This window comes from Electrophorus electricus, chromosome 3 (genome assembly GCF_041902795.1).
Source record: "Electrophorus electricus isolate QZ-2024a chromosome 3, ASM4190279v1, whole genome shotgun sequence".
In the NCBI taxonomy this organism is placed as follows: Eukaryota; Metazoa; Chordata; class Actinopteri; order Gymnotiformes; family Gymnotidae; genus Electrophorus; species Electrophorus electricus.
The window spans coordinates 33,617,531-33,626,705 of record NC_137499.1 but is presented as its reverse complement, the minus strand read 5'-3'; the positions used below and the strand labels follow the sequence as shown (position 1 = coordinate 33,626,705).

At 39.9% G+C, this 9,175-nt stretch overlaps 1 long non-coding RNA gene across 1 annotated transcript; it reads left to right on the top strand.

Moving 5' to 3' along the window:
- Positions 1–858: 858 nt before the first annotated feature.
- LOC145653787 (uncharacterized) lies at positions 859–8,836 on the top strand. Its single transcript, XR_014119986.1, has 3 exons — positions 859–940; positions 7,421–7,480; positions 8,197–8,836. It is a non-coding gene; the product is annotated as an uncharacterized LOC145653787 (long non-coding RNA).
- The last annotated feature ends 339 nt before the right edge of the window (positions 8,837–9,175 follow it).

The following is a 9,175-nucleotide window of genomic DNA, read 5'->3' as shown; positions in this document are numbered from 1 at the left end:
AGTGTTCTATGCAGGCTCTCTCTGGAACACCACACACTTCTGTCATAAAGTGCATTTTCTTGAATTCAGGAGGAGTGAGAATTTAGTCACCCTAGCTGGTTTCTATTATTGTTTGCATTTCAAATGCTTTACAGCTGTGCATGTTTTAAGTTGTACAGGTAATTGCAATGGTGCATATCAAGTTCATAACAGTACTGTGTGTGTGAGGGCAGTGTGCATGATGCAATAGTGCTGGTTAATGGGCCATTTCGCTGATTCAGAAATGGCATTTAAACACAGTGGTCCATCCATAGTTTCTCCAGCCTTCTCCTGCCAGTTTCTTTTTTTTACATCTCAGATCTCATTTGTGCATCTACCATATTCCAGTGTTCTACCCCCCCCCCCCCCCACACACACACACACACACACATACACACACACATGCAAAGACAGTCTAAACCAGCCACCTGCAACATGATCTGGCTCTTTTCTATTCATTTGACACCTTCTCACTCCCTGCTGGGGATCCTCAGAAAGCCCTATGGAATGGAGCCCCCTATGGAATGGAGTTATCTGGTAGCCTTAACACCCCTCCAAATGCACGGAGCTAGAGATGATCCAATTATAGGCAGAGAGAGCAGAGACATGCCCTGGCCCAGACTCTCACTGAGCCTAATGAGGCATTGCCCTCTACAGTGACAGCCCAGCTTTGCTCCGTGACAGCGGAACACGAGCTTGTGTTTGTGTGTGTGTGTGTGTGTATGTGTGTGTGTATGTGTGTGTGTTGGGGGGCGGGGGGTGGGGTATGGCCACTGAAGTTAGGCATGAGTTGAGCATGTGCCAGCTAGCTACATTCCTATCAGTAAGATAGAATGAGTAGGAAAGAGTAAGGAGGCATAAGAGAGAGAGGGAGATACAGAGGTGGAGACACACAGAGAGAGACTGAGAATGAAAACAGCAGGTATGCAGTCCAGGTGGAGGATGAGACTACATGTATGACACTGAATATAAACAGTATCCATTATGTGTATGTGTATATATTATTAGCCGATGAGACTCTTAAAGCACCAATAGCGAATTTAGCTTCTTTAACTTATTAAGTGCTACCTGGCAGTTTGGAATTTGGACAATGCATATACATGCATGTGTGTGTATGTATGTGTGTGCATGTATGCATTTGGGAATGTGTGCCTGTAGTGTCTCAGCACTGTAGGGGTTTTTGTTACTGTATTTCCTCACTCCTATCCCATTTACCTATAACCAATGACAGAAACGACAACGTGGGTGTGCTTGTGTGTGTATGGGTATGTCTGTCTAGTTGTGTACATATGTGAGTGAATCCAAATGTGTACATTTCAATATGGGTGTGAGTGTACAAGTGTATACGTCCAAGCGTGTGTATGCGTGCATATATTTGTCTGTGTGTGGGTGTTTTTGTGGGATATGGGTGCATGTGTGCATTTGTGTGTGTGTGTGTGCATTTGTGTGTGTGTGCGCATTTGTGTATATGTGTGAGTTTGTGTGTACGTGTTTATATGTGTGTGTGTGTGTGTGTGTGTGTATGTGTGTGTGTGTGTGTGTGTGTGTGTGTGTGTGTTTTGTGTGTGTGCTTGTATGAACGTGCTACCAACTCATCCACGCTCATTGCCTCCAGTGCGAGTTTGCTCAGCGTGCATGTGGAGGCTTGGCACTCGCGCTCCCGCCTGCTGTCTGCACCCCTGCCCTTTTGCTCACTTTGAAAGCTGCAATCGGATCTGAGTGGTTAATAATAGAGTAGCCTGCTCCTAAATGCCTCGGCCATCCACATCACTAGCATCACGGTGGGGAGTGAGAAGTGGGACGTGTGAAGCCTTCTTATCCTTTCTGTCCCTCGCTCCCTCCCTCTCTCTCTCTCTCTCTCTCTCTCTCTCTCTCTCTCTCTCCCTCGTTCCCTTGGGTGCCCCCTCTCACTCTTCCTTGCTCTCTCTCTCTTTCTCTTTCTCCATGCACTTGTACCATCTCTCAGATACTGCACTTCTAATTAAGAAGCGATTCAAGAACTGTGACTTGGCCACTTTGAATATCCATTTAAGGGAATTGATGGCATTTGCGACATTTGTGTGAAGTTTTATAGGTGCTTCACATGCCTTGGGGGAGGCTGGTGCATGTTAGGCCAGGGGGCGGAGCCAGAAAGTGACGCAGCTGGGCAATTGATCCTTGTTATTGATTAGGACACTATAAATTCAGCTCTTCTGAAGCCTGCTCAGATCATGGTTAATTAAGATGAGAGAATGAGAGACATTGAGGATGAGAGAGACTAAGAAATAGTAAGAGAGAGAGATTAAGAGAGTAAAAGAAAGTGAGAGCATGGATGAAAGTAAAAGAGTGAGACAGCAATTGAGAGTGATAGAGAGCAAAGGAGAGAGAGAGAGTGAGGGTCTCTTGCTGCCTCATGTCTTTATCTTTGACTCATTCCTTTTCCCCCTCTGACAAACAATTCCTCTGAGCAGCAGGAGCATGATAGGAAAGTAAGAGGCGGGGCTCTGAAAAGTTCACGCATGTCCCTGCCCTCATAAGTAGTTCACTCCATTCATGTCCCTGCCATCATAAGTAGTTCACTCCATTCATGTCCCTGCCATCATATGTAGTTCACTCCACACATGTCCCTGCCCTCATAAGGGGACACTGGCCACCCTGTGAGGCCACATCCACATTTGCTTTTAATAATGTTGGTGTCAACTCTTATTTACATGGCAGTAAATTTGGCTTGTGAGTGAGATTAGCTGCTGTGGGCAAAGGGAGCTGAAGCCTGATTGGCTGCTACTCTTGGGTCCACAGTGTCTGTAGTGGCTCATCCTGTAAGGGTTCTTGTAACAGTATCTCCTTACCCCTTACTCACTTATCTATAAGTAATGACAGAAATATGCATAGGTGAAGGTTTAAAGTAGATAAAACTGTAATACATTTTTAAATAAAATAATTTTTACCACCAGAAAGTAGCAAACAATATTTGTAATTATTGGGGGGAAAACAATAAAATAAATAAAGGGCAGCTCATATGAGATGAGGAATCAAATTGCTTTGTAGTGGTCAAATGAACCAGTTTGTGCTCCACAGAGCAATTCTCCTATATGTAGGCAGCCATATTTAAAATGTAAGATTTAGTACTGAATATCTGAAACATCCAGGCCACAAGGTGTCAGTAATGTTTTAGCCTAATAAACATGCACAGCGGAGAAAATAAACTTTATTGCGAATTGGTGTTAGTATACATAAATCTATATCTGATATTTATTTATCATGGGTTAAAGTAGACATAACCAAGAGACATATTATAAGGGCGTGTGTATATATATATATATATATATACATCCTTTATCCAGGGTCACTCACACCCATGCCACTCACCAAGAATTCATCCTGGGCTTCATACAGCCCTCTATTGATACCCGTATATAGATATGTTTGCCCTGATTTGTCACATGACCCCACCCGTTACCTGCATATAGATACCTGTGTATTAGACACCTGTTTGGCCTGATTTGTCATATGACCCCAAATGTTACCGATATGAGGCGGATGGCGAGGTGAATTCCAGCACATGTAAACTGGTAATAAACTGTCACTTTGAGACAGGTAAACCCTGACACAATGTGCTTGAGTGGGTGCACCCGGAGGCACCTAGCAGTCAACCTCCATATTCTTCATGCTCTCTTCTCTGCTCCTCTCACCTTTCTCTTCCATCCCTCTCTCGCTATTCCTCCTCTCTCTCTTTCTCTTCCACCTCTCTCTCACCTCTCTTCCACTTCTGTTTCTTTCACCTCTCTCTCTTTCTCCCTCACCTCTCTCTCTCTTCCACCTCTCTTTTTCTCTCACTCTCTTTCACGTGCTTTACTCATCCTTCGCACTCTCTGCCTGGCCAGCTGGCTGTCAGGATCTCATGTGCAGGGGGCAGAGAAGGGCGGATAGACTGCCACTGTTTCCCCTCGAAACGGAAACCGACATGTTAATTAAGGAGGGGTGGGGGGGTAAGCACTCATCAGAATAAATAGCAGCAGCTCTGAGATGTGAAGAGAGAAAAAAAGACCCGACAGGGAACAGCAGGGGGCTATGGGAACAGCCGACACTATGCTTCTGTCACTCTCCTTTTTTAATTGGTGATCCTAGAAATAATTACATGAGGTGTTGTTTGTAGCCAAAGGGAGACTGTGCCTTGTGGTCTGCGGAGGATTCTATAAATTCCCCTGACTTTTGTTCCCATGGGTGGTTGAAGAGTAGGCAGGTCAGGAAACAAATGAGAGTTTTCTGTCTTGTACTGTAGCTGATTACACCTTTCGTGCTGTGTGGTTTTGTTAAAGCCCACTCTCAATCGCTAGCTTGGCTTTCTGCACGCTTGCCTTCTCTGTATGGGAGTGCTTGTTTGGGGTTCTGACAATGTTGGGTACTGACAGTGGCGCCACTGCCTAGGGAACACTGTGCCTCAAAGAAGTTGTGTTAATTCCTAAAAGGTCTGAAGCACTCGAGTGTACCTGTGTAATATCCAAATTTGTAGGGTCAATGCCTCACCACTGGAAAATGGTAATAATCTCATTATCTGTGGGTTTAGTGGTAACGTTTGAGTAACCTCACTATTCAGAGCGTTTGGCGGTAACCGGTTTTAGCAATCACGCTCTTTGTGAATTTGTAAGTAATGGGCTTTAATAATTTCGCTGTCTCTGGATTTAGAGGTAACAGGCTTTGGTAACCTCACTGCCTGTGGATTTGAGATGTTTAATTTCACTCTGGATTTGGAGGTAATGGCTTTTAGTAACCTCACTGTTTGTGGATTTTGAAGTATTTGTTTTTGTTAATCTCAATGTTTGTGGATTTGAAGGTAACAGGTGTTGGTAAATTTTCTGTGGGATTGGAGACAATGGTGTTGTGGATCAGCAGTGATATGGATGGAGTGATGACATTCTTTGCTCTATGACTCAGAAAACATGCAACACCTAAAACATATAACTCAATCAACATCTACTGAATGATTAAAACAGCTGTTCATGTCATTTTACAAAACCAACAAACAAAAAGAAATCATGATACATTTCTGCAAAAATATAAACCAAACTGTTGGTTTAGATCACCAAAAACCAGCATGAAGACCCATTGCCAAATACCTTAAATTAGAATTAAGGTCTGTTTATAAATTCATCTGACTTTATTTAAATGGAACTGAAAAAAAGACTTTGATGGTATAATGAATAAGAATTGAAGAACGGTGAGCTGAATTTTCAATAATCTGAAAATGAATTGGGCATAATTTTTTAAAAAGCATTTAAGTCTGCCTCATCAAATGGATTTCTGTGTGAATCCTCAACTCATCACTGGTGCAGACACCTCTATTGCCAAATCAACAATAAACAGTTTATTATGTCTCTGGCTGTGCTATTTTACTGGGTTCACTTGTCCTTGTAGACAACTGCACCCATCTGGGTTCTCACTAAATTCTCTAGCAGAGAGGTTTCCTACCTTTTACCACTCATGACTAACCACAAAAGCACACCAGCACATCAGCACACCATAGAATTTAAGATATTTTAATCGTTTGAAAAATTCAGTTATAAATAACACCTGATGTAGTCTATATAGTTTTTGATGCATGTTTGAGTATATAATCACTCAAAACAGCTGGTAAACATGCAATAGTAAAGTCCACACTAAAGATGTCTGCCACCATAAATGAGAGTGTTGATGTATGACAGATACTAAAGTGCTGGATGTCAGGCAAAAAGAGAGAAAATTGCCGGATCAGGTCTGTCTTAGGAATCATCACTGTACTGTGCTGGGTACTTAGCACTAGGACCAAGATACCTTGCACTAGGACCAGGGTACCTAGCACTAGGACCAGTGTTCCGAGCACTAGGCACTGAGTACTTAGCACTAGATCCAGGGTACCTAGCACTAGGTGTTTGATGCCTAGCACTGGAACTTTGGTGACTAGCACTAGGTCCAGGGTACCGAGCACTAGGCACTAGGTACTTAGCACTAGGACCTGAGTGACTAGCACTAGGTCCAAAGTACCAAACACTAGGCATTGTGTACCTAACACTAGGCCCAGGGTACCTAGCTCTAGGCCCAGGGTACCTAGCACTAGGCACTGCTGTTTTTCATTTAGTTTGATTCTTAGTGTACTTAATGTCAGACATAGTGTTACTTCGGAAAAACCTATTTGTAACCACTTAACTAACAATAAAGTCCTATTAGGCTTGAACAGAAAACTGTTCTGCCATGTATTGCAACAGAAAGATCTAGTTTATAGTTAATCAACAAGACATAACTCAGAATCTAACTAGTTTAGTTGCCTAGAGACATCAGAGGCACCTTTAAAATGGTAGTCACCTTGATTATGCACTATAACATTCCAATGAATGTGTTCTTCTTAAATTTGATGCTTTGTTGCTAGATTAATAAAATTAACCATAAACAATGTTAAACTATCTAAATTATAGTAATTTGTAATAAATTTAATGATTACTAGAAAATTATTATTATTGAAAGGGAAAGGGGCTATACTCTGTTACCACCCACAATTTTATGTAGAAAATATAACATACTTCCACCCCACATATGCATGCAGTAAAGGATAGACTTGTACAACTGCTTTTTACTTTTTAAATATGAAATAGCATGTACTCACCTGTTTTATAGTTTATTCATTGTGGAATTTCTAAAAACAAAAATTCTTACTTTTAATATTGTGCATCATGTTAGCAAATAATTTATTTTTGCATTAACACACAAAATATTTACCAGACAATATGTCAAATATTTATATGTTAACATAAAGATATTGTAAAACTTTGTTTAAACTACATAAAAGTATACTCTCAGATAGAAGCTCATGATCAAACCCCAGTAACTGCATTTTATTGGACTGATACACAGATGCTGTTCATATATTAAAGTCCCTTCTGCACACTCTAGCACATTCGTGACTTGGGCAGCTTTTGTTGACAGCAGTACTGACTTAAGAGGCACTCCCAGCAGTAGATAGTCTCTACCATTCATTACTATATGTGGCTTAATACTGTGCTACAGCACATTGAGCACTGCGGTAAAGGGCTTGAATGTCTTTTGCTGATTGGTGAAAATATGGAGGAAGAGCCTACACTAGTTCTCCACAACATCCCAGAGGTTTTTGCAGACAAAACCTTCCTTAAACTGGCTGATTGCCTTAACACTAAATGGTGATATATATATATATATATATATATATATATATATATATATATATATATATATATATATATATATATATAGGCTTAATAAAAAATGGAAACAGCAAATAGAAACGATGTTTATGTGAGCTACATTGGAAACTAAACTCTTGTGCAGATCTCATGAAATAAAGCTGCAGAGGTAATTAAAGATAATAATATATGCATTTATGTATCTGTGTGCCCATTTCTTTTTGGTTAAGCAGATTGACAACTGCTGATGTTTTAGGATTCACCCATATTTTATACCACCACCACCAAACCAGGTAGGTTTCAGTTGAGATTTTACTGATGGCTTGGTGACCAGACATGACTGGCAGCAGTAGTATGGTAAACCAATGTGGCCAAGACATTTTAACAACAACCACTTGCATAAATGTCTTAAAAATAACAATGATAAACTTTATTTTTATAGTACTTTCGTAATAAATAGTCTACAAGTGCTTTGCAGGGACCTAACAGTCAGTTAACAATCTGATATGTGATGAGAGCATACAATTGCATGTCAATCAGGAAATTGACAAAAACTAATTCAGTCAAAAGTATAGTATTTTATATTCAAATTGATGCTTACATCTGTTCCTACATTTGATCTACAGACCATAACATAGCTGCCTATGTTGGGACACATCATTAATGCTTTTAAAAATTGTTTTCATTACCAAAGCATCTTCATCATGTGACAATGATGTGTGGCAGCTGTTTTACCCATGATGACTCATGATTATTTCACCACTAGGTGAACTAAACAAGCTTGTAAGGAGGAGGAGGAGGTCGGCAGCATGAGAGCTTTTCATACAGAACTAATTTATTTTAAACAGTATATTCTTAAACACAGTAATGCTTGTAATATGGGTATAAGAATATGTGTTGATGTTTCTTGACAACATTCACATTTACATCATTAAGCAAATGCCCTTGTCCAGAGTGACATACACAAGCAATCTATCAGATACATTGTTAATGTTAAGACTGCTATCAGGCTAAAGCCCTGGCTGGGGTGACTCAATGAAGAGGATTATCTTCACGTCATTCTTTGAGGACAGGCGGAATCTCAACTGTATGGACAGCCATGGGAAATCCATTCCTCCACGTGGATGCCAGGATGGAGAAGACTCTTGATGCATGTCTTCTTCATGTCTTGAGGAATGGTGTTTGATTGCTCAAAATGAGTAGCTTGGGGCAGTTTCCTTTTCTATTGTCAAGACAACACTTTGGTGAAAGTGTATGTAATAGGTGGTATGTTTTAATGAAAGTGGTAAACATAATTTATTTTAAATTACTCATTTTGACTTTGTGAGAATATGTACCTTTTATTTGTGGATGCTTTGTGTAAACATGAAATGCAGTGTTTCATGTAAAATTTTGAAATAAAAGAAGTTGTTTGGTCTCATTAGGCTAAATGTCAGAAAGTGTGATTGAAGTCAGACTTCACAGTAGCCTAGTTGTGTTATGTATGAAATGGAACTGCTAGCCATTCGGGACACACATCCACAGCTCCCATTGCAAAGTGCTTGAAAAGTAGCGCTGGTTTCCTGGAAAATTTTAGCCACTGTCAAAATTTGCATTGTCTATACCTGTAAAAATCAAACATTGTTTCCAGGGTCTTAGCATGTGGCAATGTTTTACAGTGTATTTTAATTTACCATTTACTGTATTATACAGGAAGAAGAATTATGGAAGTGCTGTGTGCCTGTGCATAGCAAAAAAGGCTAAAATAAAAACCACTGTCATACAATATTGCCATGTAACTCTGTAGCCTATAATCCCACAGTGATGAGTTCATCCCAAAATGTTCTTTATATATATATATATATATATATATATATATATATATATATATATATATATATATATAAACTGATAATAGCTACTGATCCTACTGATAGGATTACTCAATATATATAATAATCTGACAAAGTTTCATGTTAATATTTAAGTGCAAATTGACAGTAACCAAC